Source organism: Centropristis striata, chromosome 21 (assembly GCF_030273125.1).
Source record: "Centropristis striata isolate RG_2023a ecotype Rhode Island chromosome 21, C.striata_1.0, whole genome shotgun sequence".
Lineage (NCBI taxonomy): Eukaryota > Metazoa > Chordata > Actinopteri > Perciformes > Serranidae > Centropristis > Centropristis striata.
Genome location: NC_081537.1, coordinates 30,795,796 through 30,815,639, shown reverse-complemented (window position 1 = coordinate 30,815,639; position 19,844 = coordinate 30,795,796).

Here is a 19,844-nt window from a genome sequence, read left to right as displayed (position 1 = left end):
GTGTGTGTGTGTGTGTGTGTGTGTGAAGCCGATGCAGAAGTTCCTTTAACCTGCATTCTGTCTGATGCTAGCAAGAGGGCTCAACTGGTTGGAAAAGGATACCAATTGTATGTAGGTCTATGAGATCATGACCCTACTTCTCACTTGATTTATTACCTCAGTTAGTTAGAGTAAAAAAAAAAAAAACATAAAGCAGGGTTTGATTTAGTGCATGGCTACTTTATCTAGCCACGCACACAATCCTACCATGGTACCATTTTTTTTTTAAAAGATTTTTTTGGCCATTTTCCCCCATTTTTTTATTTGATAGTGTGAGAGAGAGTGAAAGGGTGAGACAGAGGGGAAGACATGCAGGAAAGGGCTCCGAGTCGGACTCTAACCCGGGTGCCCGCTTGCAAGGACAAAGCCTCTATGGTAAGCGCTCCATGCTACCAGGCCGCCCCCAATGGTACCATTCTTGGCCAAGGCACTTTTACAGTGTTTTTCACCTCATAAAGTTAGTAATATTTTAACATTTACATTTTTAAAAATATGGTGTTCAGTGCTCAGTTAAGACTAAGACTAAGATTCCAGACCTCCCTGTTCCCGATCCATTGTATGTATGACCTGGATTTATAAAAATAACTGGATACAGTGTTTGAGATGGGGCCCTATTCATTCCTATGAGAGCTGCTTAGTGCTGCATTAAAGCTACTTTCATGTATACATTTTTTTCGATGGGCCCATAGAGCAAGCACAGTAGACTTCTTCCAGACGAGCCAGCAAACTCCTGTTTCAGTGCTCCACTCATTTTTATGGGAATGATTGTACTCATACAGCTCTTTTTCCAAATTTTCAAATTTCCAAATATTATCAGACTAAATTCATTAAATTGTGATAATGAAACGTGTCTTTCACGAGACAGACCTGGAAGTTGTTATTAGTGTGAAACTACAATAATTCGGGAGCATTTCTATGTTCCCAGAACCTATGTTCCCCTCTTTGTATGAGACTGGGGAACATAGGACCTTTTTTCCCCGCTTTTCCCAAAAAGTCCTATGTTTCCTGGTCTGTTACTTTTTCCACCATTACTGCCAAATTCCATGGCCTAACATAAACCCTAACCCTAACCTTATTTAAAAAGTCAAAAAATGAATTGCAAAGTAACCAGAAAGTAGCTGCTGTGCAAATGTAAGTTTTGGGCTGCTTGAGCTAAGGTGGGCCATGTGACGGTAGGCCTGCTGGCCATGCTGAGAGTCTACCGTAAAGATTGATAGATTGTGGGGAACATAGGACCCTTTTTCAGAAAAAGGGTCCTATGCTCCGCAGTTTGTATTTCTACAGGGGAACATAGGACCCTTTTGGGATAAACGGGGAACATAGGACCCGGGGAACATAGGGATAACCCCAATAATTGTTTCCAAGCTTGGCACTCTTGGTACATGCACTGGTCCAGAAAAACCAAGATAGCAAAAGCCAAAATGCCAAACTCAAAGCCTCAAAACAGTAATCTACATACCAATAGTTGATATGCTGCATCCACTTATTTATAGTCTATGGTTCCCACCATCTCCTGAGGGAAACATTATGGTTTTTTAGTTGCTGAATGCTCCAGTATATATTTACCAGCTTGGCAATAACTTTATCTGTCTGTTATTTTGTGAGGGAACACAGTGGGTGCCGTCCTTTAAGAGGTGTGAATGATTATGACTGGCAATTAGTATTTCTCCAAATATTTTGGTCTTTTTAAGCTCCAATTCATGACATTCAGTGACAGCAGCTATCTTGCAGCTTGACAGATAATTAGGTCCCCGGCCATTTCTACAGTAAAGACATCAGGAGACACTTCCAACTTGTTTTTACTTAAATTTATTTCCTTAATGGCAGCAAAACATGATGCTTCTGCCAGAAACTATATGAAAAGACTCCGATTGGAGTATACCGGAAATAGCCTTTAAATTATTGTGGGTAAGTGGGGGTTAGCACTGTTCCACAAAGTCACACAAACACTTAATTTCCCTCATAAGCCATTACATAATATCTGCCTTATTTAATGACGGAACCAGGCTTAAAGCTCAGCAGGCATGTCACATCTGCAAGCTACTTCACAGGCTCCCGGCCCCTTGAAATAAGATTGATAAAGTGGAAGTGGAATTCCTTTTTGATGAGACATCTAAACTCTAAACAGTGCTGTGACCACAAAGAACATGGATAAAAGCTGCAGATCATTTTTCTCCTGGACATTTTGCAGCCGAGAGCGAACACTTGCGTGGCTTCTCGCTATTGTGGCCGTAACTCTCTCCAGACCGTTGAAAAAAAAGCTGAAGGCCAGCCAAATTGTGGACACACATACACACAAGCATACACACACCGGTCTCTGTCTCCCTTTCTCTCCACCTCTCTCTCTCAGGTTAATGAAGTGTGACCATTCTGACAGGCGAGACCCACTCAGAAAACCCACTGAGGAGCAGGTTACACCCTTCATACTACCAACCAAAACACATACACACACTCAAGCATCCAGGAATACCTCAACTCAGTCTTTCTATCTGATGGCATCAGTCCTGGGAGTTTGTGTGTGTGTGTGTGTGTGTGTGTGTGTGTGTGTGTGTGTGTGTGTGTTATGGGCCCGGGTTTTCAGTGGCTTATGGAAATGTTCTCCCACCTACGATACTACATCTGTTCCCCGGGTACCACTCCCCTCCTTCCCTCTGATCTGTGTCCAGATGACATTCCTGTCTGGCCTGCTTCATCACAGTCCCATGATGAATGAGATGGCCTCATTTACATAATAAACTGCTGGAGCTGGAGACGCAAGAACGAAAGGGAACTCACATGAACTCTGGATGCCCATCTGAACTCTCTGAGACACTTTTGTTTCTTTTTGGGGTAAAAACAGTTCATTAAAGTATGTGAAGATATTCTTTTAAATTGGGGATATAGTGTTTAACATCCTAAGTTATTGTGAGATAGACCTGTACGTATTTACTAGTGAAAGTTTTTTATATAAGATAAGTGAGTGAACACTTGTGCACTAGTGAAATTAGATTTAGATATTCCTAGCAATCATCTAGATGTTTAACCCTCTGGAGTCTCCAAAAGCGCCAAAGCATGGCTTCTTCATCACATCCAGACGTAAAAACGAAGCAGACCAAAAAAAGACACAAAATGACCAAAAAAGACACAAAATGACAAAAAAAAGACACAAAATAATTAAAAAAAGACACAACAGACACAAAATGACCGAAAAAGACACTACTGACCAAAAAGACACAAAATGACAAAAAAAAGACACGAAATAACTAAAAAAGACACAACAGACACAAAATTACCAAAAAAGACACAAATGACCAAAGAAGACACAAAATGACTTACAAAGACACAAAAAGACATGAAAATTATTCAAAAATGGACAAAATAGCCCAAGACTCCATAGAGTTAATGACGTTGCATTAAACGCCTGTTGTTAACGAACTTCACTGCTCAGACCGGGAGGTTGCCGCCTGGTTTGGTACCCCAAGCGTATGCCGCCATTTGACCCTGTGGCTTCTCCTCCTTCTACCCTCCTTGGTCTGTGGTGTGCGTGTGAGATATTAACAGTCAGTCACAGGTTATTAGATTAGCAGGTTGTATCTGGCTACCCCACATGTTCAGAGTTTTGAGGTACTTTATTTTGAAAATATACCGGATGTTTTATTTTGTGTCTTTGCAAGACTTCCTGTCCTGAACGATCTGTTCTGTGCTGAATCGATGCGCCCTGCTCCGTCATCCGTCAAAAATAGAAGCTCTGCGCAAGTGTTGCGAGGGCTGTCGGATTGCCATGTGACGACGGACTCACTACGCAGCGGATCTGGAGTCGGTGGAATCTCACACAGTGATAATAATGAGTGTGTAACGGCTCCGACGACGGATCTGCAGCCATTACGCATCCAGTGGAATTCCGGTGTTACAGTGACATGTCTGATTGGTGCAGCTTGTTTCCCTTAAAATGTTTACGGGCTAGTGAATTACTCCTATTACTCTATGATCATTTCTACATGGTCTTGAACCTTTACCTTTTCTTTCTGTTTTCCAATTTGATTTTGACACAAATCAAATGTTTCATGATCATGACTCATCTAGTAGTTAGGTCCAGGCTTAAGACTTTATATATGAGGTTTTCTGAATCTAAGCCGTTAGGGTGAAAAACCGTGCGATCACAGTTCTATTTTTGTTATAGCTTGTTAATTGGCAAAGTATTCATGTCCAGACAGGAAAATTCAGGGGAGCTGCTTGAGCTTCTGACTCAGACGAAACTATTATTTTTGTATGACTCTAAGCATTGTTTCTTCAGGAAAATCTTATTGTGCCTTTATTGTTTTCAGCTCATTTAATCAGGTTTTTCTTCCTAATTTGTTCCCCATTAAGTGTACTTTTTAGCTCAAAATAGTTATAAGTGTATCTTGTCTGGAGTTAATAGTTTGCTTCTCTTATTTACCACTAAATTAAAGTGGGGAGACAGGGGCAATGTCGGGATTACCGCATTTGCTAAGAGGAAGCTGGTGAACTGTAATGGCAAAGACATATGGAAATTCAATCACTTAGAAATGTATACACGTCCACAGACAGCAAGCATGTTGTGCCAAGTGAGCAGTCTTTCCCCCTTTCTCTCTTTCCCCCAGCTCTCACACTCCTCTCCTCCCTAACTCCTACACTTTTCCATCATTCAAATAATTCAAAACACCCACCCGAGCCATCACGCGAATGGAAATATTGATCTCCCTTTCAGTCGCTCATTTCGGTTGGGGGAAATGGCTTGAGACAAATGTGAGGGCCCCGGCCTTTTATTCAATCTTCACTGGGTAACATATATACATTAAAAAGGCGGGCCTGCTATTTCCAACGTACACAGAATGGAAACACCAGCCTTTGGTCAAACTCGACACTGCGGGAAGGAACGCCAAGAGGCTTTCCAATCATATATGGAATCAAAACACCTTCATCTGTTTTCCTTTTACAATGAAGAGGAATTAAAGAAAGTCTAGTAAATATAATGTGAAGAGATTGTATGTGCTGTGACTGTGTGTTTTAACCCTCTGGAGTCACCAAAAGCGCCAAAGCATGACTTCTTCAAAACATCCAGACTAGAAAACAAAGCAGCGTGGAGCCCTACTGTAAATTTACCTCTAAAGTTCTGGCTGTAAACTCCATGAGGCCAGTTTCAGTTTGATGATGATATACCAAGTAAAACTGGAGACAAGCTCAAATAGATTTAGTATAAAATGATAGAACTGGATATAACCCTCTTATATGTTATATTTGTAACCTTTATTCACATTTGCAACATTTACATTTTTTTATTGAGCATGATAGTGTTTTGAAAGGGAAAAAAAAGATTCAAAATCACATTTTATGTTGGACTACAGGACTAAAAAAGACACAAAATGGCCAAGAAATGACACAAAATGACTAAAAAAAAGACACAAAATGACCAAGAAACAACACAAAATGACAAAAAAAGACACAAAAAGACACAAAATGACTAAAAACAAGACACAAAATGACCAAAAAAAGACATAAAAAAGACAGAAATGACCAAAAAAGACACAAAATGACTTACAAAGACACGAAAAGACATGAAAAGGATTCAAAATGGACAAAATAGCCCAAGACTCCATAGAGTTAATGTATCTGCTTAGTGTGTGTGTGTGTGTGTGTGTGTGTGTGTGGACATGTGATAGACAGGTGAACGGACTGTTTGTCAGATGCAATTGGCAGGTAGCAGCTGTAGATCATTTGTTGAGGTCAGAGGTTTGGAACACACACACACAATGTCAGGCTGACTTATTAGGACTTTAATGAAGGAATCCAAAAGGGACTCTGTTCAGACAGATGTCTCAACAAAACTAACAAATTAGATGGTGTGAAGTTGTCAAACTTCTAAAAGTTTGAACACTTATACAACAGGAGACAAAAGGGTTGTAAGTCTTTTTTACCTCAAAGATAGAATTCAATAAGTAAGCAGCAAGAGAGAGAGTGTGTGTGTGTTTGAATGTATATGAAAAATGTGTGTCCAGAGTTAGTCTGTCGGTCAATATTTTCGCCCTGTGGGAGTGATCGATTGCCGTGATCACTTTTCCTTTTCCTCTGTGAATAGACACAGCAAGCTTTTAACCCACATAGTCAGACTAGGACCATCATTCTGAATGGTTGACACTTGCACTGTGATTTCAGTCAACAGCTGGTCGGATGAGGATCAAAATGGTATGCTGCATGACATAATCTCATCTAATTAAAGAATTTGTGTAATACTGTTTACAGTGATATGATACACGTTGCTAAAGTTGTGTTTGTGGTGTACAGGAGAAATTTTTCGGTTGGATGTTTAAAAACTCCTGATTTCCATGGAATTCAGTACAGACATTGATGGTTACCAGATGGTTTTTGCCCGTTAGGTTGACACTTTGGTCAAGGCTGAAATATCTTGGTCCCCAGAGGTAAAATACTACTGACTATAGTCTTCAATTGGCATTCCTCTAGCCCCCTAAAGTTGATATTTTTAAGCCAAATGTCTAAAAGATCACCTGATTTCCATTGCAACTGGTACAGACATTCATGCTTTCTATATGTTTTGCCTGTTGGTCTGAGACTTTAGTCCATGCTTATATATCTTGGTCACCAGAGGACAAAGCATACTGACTTTAGGTTTTGAAAGATAAATATCAAATTCATGCAGGCACTAGAGAAAAGTCAGTTGATGACCACTGATTCCCACGGAATTTAGTACAGACGTTTAAGGTTTTGAGAGGAGGAAGCCTGCTGCCTTTAGTGAGCCCCTAACTTTACCTCTTGCACCACCACGAGGTGCATCGCTTAGTTTATGTATTGATATTTTGGTAACTATATCATTAATCTCTATCAAGAGATTGAAGGCAGAATCTGCAGTTAACAGGACTATATTTTGATATCGGAAACATTCTGGTGTCCTTTTGTATTCCGAGAAGTATTGACCAATCCCATTTAAGCGGGCTTTGGTTGATTGCAGGGACATGTGGAGGACAAAGTGGCATTACAAATTGGTTGAAATGTAACCACGGAGTACATTGACTATTGTTACCACAGTTTTCTAGATAATATCAGTTATCTGGAAATCTGCTACGGTTGAACCCCAGAAATATCAGCCCTGCCCTGAGAGGTAAATTGTCATTAGACCATTTTTTGATGGGTTCTAAGTTTGCTATTGAATGGATTGCCATGACATTTGGTAGTGCCACCAACAAGGCCAAGTTTAAACATATTTAGTTAAATCTAGTCAGCTAGTTATCAGAACCTCCCGTCTTGACTTGCACAAAACTTCCAGTTCAAGTATTTTAACAACTTGTGATCCTCTGATTTTTCATGCAGTGCCACCAGGAGGTCTCCATTTGTAGTTTCAATTCAGAAAGCCATATAAATATTGGATGGCCGTTAAATCTGGTCTCCCTGACAATGACCTGGATTAACCTCGTTGATCTCATCTGATGGTATTCCCATCACCCTTAGCTGTACTTTCTGTTTAGTACTAATTAGCAGATGTTAGCACCTAGCATGCTAACTAAGACTAAACACTAAGCTACATACATTGTAAACATTGCCCACTAAGCATCATCATGTTAACATTTTTATTATGAGCCTGTTAGCACTCTGATGTTAGCAGTTAGCTCAAAGCACCACAAAGTAGAGCCTCACAGAGTCGCTAGTATGACTGTAGACTGTTAGTCTTGCTGTCCTGGGCCCATAGGCAGTTTGTATGCATAAATGACTCTGTATACATGCCTGGTAATTCATTTTTCAATCCAAACATTTCCTTTGTAACTGTTCATGTCCTGTAAATGGTGCATTATATTCACAGAAAGTTGATAACACTGTAAAAGAGCAATTATACATAATGATATTGTAGTTGGGTAACCTGGGCACGGTTTGCATTTGTATGATATTATACTCATAATCTCCAAAGAAATATTCTATTTATTCATGTATACAGTGATATTACTAATTAGGATTATATAGAGCGTGTTGGTGTTCATGTAAACAATCATTAAGATTTATCCACAACAAACATCCAGTTTTAATTAGTCAGACTCACACAAACACCAATCCAGTTCTCCCAAACATTTGTCTGCCTTCTCTGGTAGTTTAGGTGTAGTTTTCCATGGGGTCATCCCTATGTTCCCCAGGTCCTGTGTTCCCCGTTTTTCCCAAAAAGGGTCCTATATTCCCCTGTAGTGATACATACCGGGGAACATTGGACGCTTTTTCTGAAAAAGGGTCCAATCAGGCCTACCGTCACATGGCCCACCTTAGCTCAAGCAGCCCAAAACTTACATTTGCACAGCAGCTACTTTCTGGTTACTTTGCAGTTCATTTTTTTGCTTTTTAAATCTAGGATTACTCATATTTGTATATTCCCACCCCTAATCATATTGTCTTGCATCGAGGCTTAGCTTTTTCCTTTTAGGGTTAGGGTTAGGTTACATGCATATGCGCGTCAAACAGCCTGTAGGCCTACATAGGCCTATTTGCCATGGAATTTGGCAGTAATGGTGGAAAAAGTAACAGACATAGGACCCTTTTTGGGAAAAGCGGGGAAAAGAATAGAATAGAATAGGTCTTTATTTGTCATTGTCACATGTACAACGAAATTCAAAGTGCTCTCCAGTAAGTGCAACATTTAAGAGTCTCTAAAAATATAAATATAAAAAGAAAAAAAATATGTACAATTCAAAATACCCAGTTTAGACAAACACATAAACACACCCAGACATACATGCATAGTCGCACAGGAAAAAACCAACAACAAACAAACAGCATGAACACACAGTCGAGACAACAACAGTACAGAGCATATCTCAAATGTGTTGAGCCATCAATGTGAATGCAGTGCCAATATTATCGTTTTTTTTCAGTATTGAGGTGGTTATTGCAGTTGGATAAAAGCTGTGTTTGAGTCTGTTAGTCCTTGTGTTGAGTGATCTGTACCTTCTGCCTGAGGGCAACAGTTCAAACAGCGAGTGACCGGGATGGTGTGTGTCCTTAATAATGTTCTGGGCTTTTTTGAGGCAGCGGGAACTGTGTAGTTCTTCCAGTGTGGGGAGAGGGCAGCCAACAGTCTTTTGGGCGGTGTTGATGACCCTCTGGAGCGCTTAAGGGTCCTATGTTCCCCGGTCTCATACAAAGAGGGGAACATAGGACCCGGGGAACATAGACACACTCCCATTTTCCACACCTTGGCAATGTGGGACTGAAAACCTTCTGTGCCCTCCGCTAATAGCAGCACAGGCTGCAGAGCGCGGCCCCGTCTCACCCCAGGGAGAGCAGCTCGTCCTAGGTTGACGCGCTAAGACCCCCAGTGGGAGCGTGGAGCTCTGTGGGAGCCGACACTGACAGAACTGGAGGGCGCTCAAAGAGCAGCGAGATGAAAGGCAGAGGCAGAGAGGGAAGTGCTGAGGGCCCCTTCTGTTTCTCCCTCTCGTTCTTCTCAACTTTTTTTTTTTTCTCAGTTCTGTGTCTGATTTGTCATGTTACAAAAAGTAACTTATTTTTCAATTTACATTTGTTGAAAAAAAGGAAATGCAGTTTTAATTGGGTTCAGTTGGGGGGGGGGGATCAAAGAGAAAACAAAAGTAGAGTGTGGATTTCTTGTCTCAGCACCTATCTATTAGTCATCATGAAAACTGCCTATTGTTCCACTGCTTCTTTTCCTGTTCTCCTCCTCCTGGTCCTCCATCTTTCTCCATCCTTCATCTACATCCTCTTTTGACTCCTCTTTCTCTTTCCTTTCCTTTTGATGCCTTTCCCTCACACTGCTCATCTTTTCCCTTCCTTTTTTTTTTTGTTTTCTAGCTCCTTTTCTTCATCTTCATCTTGTCCCTCCACTCTCCTCTCCTTCCCCTTTTTCTGCCTCCATGTCATTACAGCCATATAATTTATGAAGTGTTGAAAATGTTCCTCTCCGAGCTGCACTGCTCCGTAACCAAGGTTACCAACATGTGAATCAGTATCACTCAAATCACGTGTGATTTTTTTTAGGTGGGCAAGCAGGAATGGAAAAGCTTCAGAGTCTCAGCTTTGTATAGTCTAGAGTCTTCTGTTTAACATTTTTCAATTAGAAGTGATTTTTGTTTATAAATGACTGATATTGTTGTTGACCCTCTTTGGGCTTCCATAACACGCCCACACACATACACGGACACACCACATGAGTCACACACAGTGCATTGTATTACTGTATTGTTTTGGATTGCATGTGGGCTAAAATAAACTGACATGCTCATTTTCTTCTATTTATTATTCTGCAGATAAATAGAAAAGTGAGACTAAAAGCAGTCAACGCTTGTGCCTGGTTGCCAGCCTGGTCCTGTCCTGTCCAGCAGCTTTGTTCACTCACGTGAGCGTCTCATTGGTGTGTATCAACTATATTGAGACTACAGTCTGAATACAGTGCATTCAGAAAGTATTCAGACTCTGTCACTTTTTTCACATTTTTTTTTTATCTCTAACACTGTTTTGGATTGAGTTTTTATTACTATTTTATTCTATTTTATTTTATTGTTTTTACTGTTTTTAGTATTTTATTGTTTTCATTGTTTTTATTTATACCTATTTGTGTATGATTTATTCTATTTTAATAACTGTACAGCACTTTGGTCAACTGAGGTTGTTTTTAAATGTGCTCTATAAATAAACTTTGACTTGACTTGACTTGACATTTTGTTATGTGGTGCTAAAATCGTTGAAAATGTTGAAAAATAACGGATATGAAATTTTAAAAAATGTGACAAAAGTGAAGGGGTCTGAATACCGGTAATGTTTATATTATCATTATTATTGTCATTATTATTGTCATTATTATTATTATTATTATTATTATTATTATTATTACTACGTTATTATCTTCTATTTTCTTCTCAATGGGGCCATTATTACAACTATTAACATCAAATTGTGTTGATGAAGATTTTTTACTAGTGATTGAGACCATAGTGTTGTCTTAAAAAAAAATCTGAGGTAATAAATCAAGTGAGAAGTTGTTTTTTTTGCACTCAAATGAATGAACAGATTTTTTTTTGCCAAACTTAGCGCCCCCTGCTGGAATTTTCGGTAGAATGCAGCTTAAGGCACTTCCTGGTTTGCCTCCTTGCTCAGACCCGGAGGTTGCCGCCTGCTTGTGACCCACAAGTTGTATCCAATTCACCACTCATTTATCCTCAGCTCCAAATATGGTCACTTCTGGCTCCAAAAACCAATATTGCGACAGCCATGATGCCAATCTCGAGACTTCACAACAGTAGTTCACATACCAATGGGTAACATCACTGTGGCTGCATCTACTTGTTTCATACAGTCTGTTGTTTGTACCACAAAACCATTGAGGCCTTATTTACACTTGCCGTTTTAAGTGGTTTGTATCTGGATAAAATCAAGATGAGATTAAAGACACTTTAATTTACACTTAGCCACATATATGCCTCTCTGTTGGTCAGCTACGATATGGGTTTAGCTCTATGCAAATCAAGGTCCACCCTTCTCTTGACCAGAAGGCAACATGGTCTCACAGGAATCCGTGAAATAGCCACGGATTTGCTTAACTCAAAATCCGTGCAATAGCCACGGAATCACTCAAATTTCCATGAAACTGACATGGATTTCGCTACAATGCAAGTTAATGACAGTCATATCCCGTGGCTATTCCAACATACAAAGTGATTATGTACATTCACTGAGTGAATATTTAGAAAATAAAACATATATTTCTCGCTAGAAATGTGATCAAAATCCATTTTTATGCAGAAACTAAGTCAAAATATTGATTTTTTTTTCACTAAAAATGAGAGAACTGTCCGCCATGTTTTTTGTTCTGACCGCCGGGACCATGAAAGTCACGTGACTTGGAACACTAATAGCCACGGGATATGACTGTCATTAACTTGCATTGTAGCGAAATCCGTGTCAGTTTCACGGAAATTTGAGTGATTCCGTGGCTATTGCACGGATTTTGAGTTAAGCAAATCTGTGGCTATTTCACGGATTCCTGTGAGACCAGGTTCCCAGAAGGAGGTGGTTATGCACCATAATAGTCGTAATATGCTATGGAGATATTTTTGGGTGGAGGATTGTGTCCATTTTTCAGATATTTTATTTTTCAGATGGGAGGAGCCAGGCAGAAATCGAGATTGAACCCATTTTTTAAAGGCTGTATTTTGTCAATTAACAACATATTATGGGCAATGAGGTCAATTTTGGTAATTTCCCAACAACATATTTGTCAGTTATGGGTTTGTTTGCTTGTGTTACCAGCAATGTTCGTAGAATCTGATCAAACCACACCCAGAGTGTTTACCTCTTAATATATGATAATTAAAAATGTTTTTATCCTGAATCTGAACTTTGGTTGTTGCTTGTATAATGTTATAGAAAATTGAATCTGAGTTGTCACGGTCTTTAATGTCCTTAAATGAAAATATTACCAATTCTTAGCTCTAAATGAATGCAGGTTTGCTGGCTGCTCGTCCAGAAAATGAATACCACAAAGTTAAACAGCATATGTGAATAACAACTTCCTGGATTTCACAGCGACCACAGAGCTCATATTCAACTTCAGCTTATTTTATTGATTAAAAGAAACCAGCGTGACATGTTTCAACATGCTGTCAGTGAAATTGAACTGTTTTTGTCTTTATTTCCATTTTGGTTAGTTGAAATCTTCCCTTGCTTTGGAAAGTGTACTTACTAGATATACCATGACAAAAATACAGCATGTAAAATAGCATGTTTGCCCTCAATACTAAATGTGTTTTTGTCAGTGGTGAGGAAGTTCTTCAGAGGAAAGAGAAACACAAATATTCAAAACTACTAAGTTTTGGCTGAATTAGCAGAGAGAGGTTACAATAACTGACAAACTGAAATACAAGCATTACATGTCCTGTGGCACCTATGGGAGTTTAAACAAACAGCTCTGATTATCATGTCATTGATTCCCAGAAACAATATTGATCTCACGAGTCCCAAAATCAGATTTAACCCTTTATCGGGCAAAGAACTATATTTGGTAACTTAGGTGGATATCAAAACGGGGTCCCCATGTCTCTGTGAGGTTGTAGAACCACATGGATATTTCGAGAAAAAAGTTGCAAATTTACTTATTAAATTGGCAAAGCTACACATTTTATTTTGCAGATTTTAAGTGGCAAATCTGTGCGGAAAAAAGTCGCAGATTTACGAGAAAAAGTGGGGAAAAGTCAACTTTTTTCTCACAGATTCACCACTTAAATCTCATAAATCTGCACATTTTTTTCTTGTAGATTTGCCACTTCAATCTCATAAACTTTTCTCAAAATATTACCCCCCTCCCCCGGGTCCGTATGTTTTTTTACACATTCCACAGTCCACATTCTGGCTGTATGTGATATCCTCCAATATACTATTATAAGTATTTCAATGAGTGCACTATTAAAGGTTAAATAAGTATAAGTATAAGTATAAGTTACATACTTATTTAACCCTTATTTAACACTTACATACTTATTTAACCCTTATTTAACACTTATTTAAACAGAGGATTGTTATTTGTGTGATATCAAACCTGACCTCAACCAATCAACTTCACTGCATCACTTAAAAAATACAAACCAAAAAATACAAGTAGAGGTCTGCTTCAAATTCCTTTTAATGGATTGCGAACTCCTGTGTCTCACTGGATTAGTGCTGCTGGTTCTATTCACAACAACAACAACAACAGTAATCATTGGTTTTTAATGTCTGTGTGACAGGGTGAAAAGAATGGACTCCATATTTGAGTGCTTGGCTGCAAAAGGGAAGCCTGGGCCAGTAAAGGGCTGAGTGATTGGACAGTTTCCTGTCCTGTCGTCTAAAGGGTTAATGAAAAAAACAATATTGGCCCAACCAGAGATAGAATGACTGAATAGTCAATATAGTAATTGCCTTTTCTAGACAATCCTCATTCCTAGAGCCTGTAGGGGGATGGGGTGGACTAATGAGGGTTCAATAACGTGTATAGAGTGCAATCACACACACACACACACACACACACACACACACACACACACACATCACCAGTGCATGGTAATTAAGGATTATCAGGTATCAGATAATTCAAATTCCAATCAATTTATGGTTATATAAAATTGACAATGTACAGCTATTGAGTGCTGTAAATAAAGCCCCGTCTCAAGGGAGGTCAAAGGTCAGAGATTCTGGAGCTGGTTGGGATTCAGTGTCATTTCTGACATGATTGCAGGTAATCTTTCTCGGATAGGAAGACCCAGCTGGCTACACTGTAAAAAAGGTGTTTCTAAAAACAAGATACAAAAAGCTAAATATGAAGGAAATGATCTTTCTGCATGGACAGATAATTTACCTTGACAAGATTTCTTAAATTAAGATTGTTAACCCTTTATTGGGCGAAGAACCATATTTGGTAGCTTCAGCGGATATCCAAAATAAAAAATATTTCGAGAAAAAAGTTGCAAATTTGCTTGATTATAGTGGCAAATCTACAAGAAAGAAAGTCACAGATTTACGAGATTTTAAGTGGCAAATCTGTGTGGAAAAAAGTCACAGATTTACGAGAAAAAATGTGGGAAACAAAGCTATTTTTCTCGCAGATTTGCCACTTTAATCTCCTGAATTTATTTTTTCAAAATATTACACCCCTCCCCCGGGTCCGTATGTAATTTTTTTACACTTTCTGGTTGTCTGTAATATCCTCCAATATTCTCTAGGGTTGAAATTTGGAATTTGCAAGTATTTCAATGAGTGCCCTATTAAGGGTTAAATCTAGAAATAAGCATGTTGAACGATTAAAATAAGAAATTAACTCTTAAAACAAGATAAATTATCTAACACTTCTAAATCTAAAGTTTTTTCTTTAGAAACAAATCATTTTCAGTGCACTCTGCTCGGGCCAGTTCATCGCTGCTTGCAGCTTTAATTTATCTTGTTTTAAGAGTTAATTTCTTATTTTAAGCATACAACATGCTTATTGTTGTATCCGATTCAGAATCAACGTAATACACTTCCGCCCCCTTTCAAAATAAAACACAATACGCAGTTCATGCGGCCTAAAACTACTTCACATCAACATTATGTTATGACCGAGGGACCAGATCAGCAATCAATCAATCAATCAATCAATCAATCAATCAATCAAAGGGTCTCAGAAGGTCGGAGACATGGACGACAAGAGACTGATTGTTGAAGTGGAACATCATACAATCATTTATGACATAACACATTGTTTTTATAAGGATAGATGGTCAGATCAACAGATATTCCACGTCAAAGAAGCAAAGTAAGCTGTCTGTTGTTGTTGTTGTTTACTTTATACACACAGTTTATCACGGCATCTCGAGGTCTCCCGTACGTTCAGGATTATCGCGTGTTTTCGTTTTCTCGCGCGTATACGGCTGGCTCGCTATGCTGCCGTTCTACGGCCGTTACACGTCCGGTGGAAATCCCCAGTCACAAGTATGGACTTGAGCCTCCTGTCAACTGAAGTCATTTTTTTCTTAATCCTTTATTGGGCGAAGAACCGTATTTGGTAACTTCAGTGGATATCCAAAATGGTAATATTTTGAGAAAAAAATTGCAAAGTAACTAGATTAATGTGGCAAATCTACAAGAAAAAAAGTTGCAGATTTAAGAGATTTAAAGTGGCAAATCTGTGCGAAAAAAGAAGTCACAGATTTACGAGAAATTTTTTGGGGAAAAAGTAACTTTTTTCTCTCAGATTCACCACTTTAAATCTCATAAATCTGTGCATTTTTTCTCGTAGATTTGCCACTTGCCACATTTGCCTCCTGTACGTTCAGGATTATCGCATGTTCTTGTTATCTTGCGTGTATATGGCTGGCTTGCTACGCTGCCGTTCTACGGCCATTACGCGCCTGGTGGAAATTGAAGCAGGGAAGAGGATGGAGCAAAACCACAACGCACCTTTTCCGCGCCCGGTGGAAATCCCAAGTCACAAGTATGGATTGGAGCCTCCTGTCGACTGAAGTCATTTTTTTCTTAATCCTTTATCGGGCGAAGACCCGTATTTGGTAACTTCAGTGAATATCCAAAATGGTAATATTTCGAGAAAAAAAATGCGAATTTACTAGATTAAAGTGGCAAATCTACAAGAAAAAATGCGCAATCTGCGTGAAAAAAGTCACAGATTTACGAGAAAAATTTGGGGGGAAAAGTAACTTTTTTCTCGCAGATTCACCACTTTAAATCTCATAAATCTGCGCATTTTTTCTCGTAGATTTGCCACTTGCCACATTTGCCTCCTGTACGTTCAGGATTATCGCATGTTCTTGTTATCTCGCGTGTATATGGCTGGCTTGCTACGCTGCCGTTCTACGGCCATTACGCGTCCGTTGGAAATTGACGCAGGGAAGCGGACGGCGCAAAACCGCGGCGCAGCTGTTCCGCGCCTGGTGGAAACCCCAAGTCACAAGTATGGATTGGAGCCTCCTGTCGACTGAAGTCACTCATTTTTTTCTTAACCTCGTCAGACTCAAGCTTTCTCCATCAATAAGGTCTGTCCCTGCCGTCGGCTAAAGGTGAGCGCTAACGTATGAGCTGTGTCTGTGCAGACAGTGCTGCTGGTCTGGAGGCCTGCAGAGCAGACATGAGTGAAAGTTTTCCCCAGAGAGCTCAGATCACTCACTCTGATAAATTGGGGTCTTGGCTCAAACTGGCCAAGACGAGCAAACATCATTCATCAACCACTCATAAACGCTCGCCTTGGGAAGTGTTCATGGGCACTCAGTGTTGAATTGCCAATGCTTTATTCCATTTTATGAATAATAAATGTATAATTGTATTGCTTATTACTAATGAATGTTTGTACTTTTAGGTGTGCTTCACCCAGGACCTGGTCTTAATTGTGTTCTACTTTTCTATGTATTCAGAACAGTGCCTCAGTCCTGCCTAATAAGTACAAGCAGTGCTGGATCAATATGTTTTAATGGGTACTCTGTTAAGATAGAACACAATTAAGTCATGAGTCCAAACAAGGTGTATTGACAGACGCTGTAAGTAGTCACACTCACTTTTTCTCTCTTTTCCTTCCTGTGAGCACATGCAGGTGTTTTTTCAGGTCATGTGGGCCCATGTGATTCTCTCATTCTTCATGCTTTCACATGTGTAAACAGCACAGGTGATTAATATCTGCTACTGCACAGAAGCGCAAGTGAGGACAGATGCTGTGAAAAAGAAATTGGTCCTCCGCATTGATTTGTTCCTGCGCTCAGATCAATAATCATACACTGTAATTAAAATAAAGTATGGTGCTGCTATGTAGTGAGTGATGAGCTGAGACTGTATGTGGTTATGTACGCTAGGCTCTTAGGAGCCTTGAAGGGGACATATTATGCTAATTTTCAGGTTTGTACTTGTATTTTGGGTCTCCAATATGATGTGTTAACATGTTTTAATGTTAAAAAACCACACAATGTTTCTCATGCAGTCTGTCTCAATATATCTGTGTTCACAATAGCCATGTTTCGACTAGGGGGAAAATAGGCCACCAGGAAAGTCTCAGGCCACGCCCTCTCTAAAGTCCTCTCACTCTGCGTGTCTCCAGTACAAGTTAGCCCCCAGAGGGATTTAGAGACTCTGGAGGTGACGTATGGTTTTCGCCGTCGCTAACTGTGCACAACGTCAGCAGCTGAAAGCAGCATGGCTAATTATGCACAGAGTCTCTGCTGATCATTAACATAGTGATTGTGAATTAACAGCATTGCTAACTGTGCACAGAGTGTCTGGTGCTTGTTGTAAACAAACAGAGATCGCTAAGTGAACACCTCCTGCAGCAGCAGCACATACACACTGTACTGCTACAGAGCTAACTGTAGCTAACTACAGCTAACGGCGGCTCTTCTTAACAAGCCAGCCTCCAGCTCGTTAGCGGCTCCTTCAGAAGAGTAAGAAGGAGTCACTGGATTGTCTACAGTTGCTTTCTTGAAAAATAGTCGCTAAGTTGGGAACACTGCTTTGGCAGCTTTTATAAATGGTGTGTGTTGTTGTCCTGTAGAGTACTATTTCACATCATCCTTAGCAATCTATCCAATCAGCAACCAGGCTGTTTTCAGGGGAGAAAAAAGACCCTGCTCTTCTACAGGGACCAAAAAAGTCCCGACAAAAGCCGGCTCCAGACTGCTTGTATTCAAATTAGGGACGTTTAGCACTTTATGTCTTTATATAGTATAGTTGTGAAATCACAACCTTATAGAAGTCCTGACTGCTTGTTAAAAGGCACAGTTTCTGAATTCTGGGTGATTCCCAATTCAAATGGCTCAATTTGAAGGATACTACGTCATCGACATCTGCCAAAGGGCTGTTCCGATATCAAGGATCCTCAGATTTCAGTCTTTCTTTTGTGGAATTTCTAAAGATGCATGTATGCATCCTCTCGCTTTGTGCACCAATAATGCTTTGTGCACAATCTTCTTTTGCTTTGGGTTTTTTGGCGGATGGCAAACCAGCGTATAAGTGCATTACCGCCACCTACTGGACTGGAGTGTGGAGCAGTAGATTAGCCTTTGTGCACAATGGTCTCCCGGGAGTTTTACAAATGGGGATCATTGAAGCAGCTATGCTAGTGGCGCAGTATGTTATTTATTTAAAAACATATACGGCACCGTAGTGCTGAATTAAATGTAGGACCTGTCCAATTACGCAATGGTGGACACCTGCACATTCACACGCCTGTTCCATTTGTGTGTTACACCAATGATTGGAAGGAGTCTTACCTTGCCTCTGTAGGACTCAACTAACAAGGACCTGTCCTATCAAGGAAGCATCCTTGATTTTGGGTAACAGCGTCTGTATCCCAATGTCAAGGAAGGATCCTCAAATGGCTGAATTTGAAGGATACTATGTAATCGACATCCTCCGAAGGACTCTCCCAATGTCCAGGATCCTCCAGAGGACAGAGTCCTTATTCTGCCCAAAATCCAAGGATGTATGTGTGTATCCTCTGTGCGCCCCGAGTACCCATAATGCCTTGCGGTCACCGGTCTAGTGGGAGATTTAAAAATTGCGAGTGAAGAAACAATGACGTCGGCAGTGCAATATGAATTTAAAATTTTAAAAGTATTTTCAATTTACACTGAATATTTATTATCACATAACTTACAAAACAGTATATGTAGCTAAAAGATGATAAACGTCATCTTGATACATTGACAGTTAATTAATGCTGTCTCAGTCGCTAAAGTTATTAATTGTTAATTCATAAATATGTGTCAGATGATGTACAATGTGTAAAGTATATGTAGCTATGCCATTCAGAAGGTTATACATTTGTTTATTGTGTTAACAGACCGACAGTTCGCTATTATCCTTTATTTTTATTAATAAAAAAACAGTTTTTGTACTGTACTGTAAAATAAAATAAAAAAAAATCACAGAACGCATCTCCATGGTGAATTATGCGTCGCTGCTTTTATGAAACTAAGTAGCGGTCAAATTCAGTCAGGATCAGTTAAATATTCAGGTTTAATCCACTTTGTGGCTTTTACTTGCTAAATCGTGGAGATTCAACCTTAAAGCATCTATTTCCATTTTCACAAAAAAAACTCTGTGTCAGAGTGCTGATGTCAAAGAGATATCCATGTCGTGAACCAACCTGGTCTCACAGAAATCCGTGAAATAGCCACGGATTTCGCTTAACTCAAAATCCGTGGAATAGCCACGGAATTGCTCAAATTTCCGTGAAACTGACACGGATTTCGCTACAATGCAAGTTGATGACAGTCATATCCCGTGGCTATTGGTTTGTTCCAAGTCACGTGACTTTCAAGGTCCCAGCGGTCAGAACAAAAAACATGGCGGAC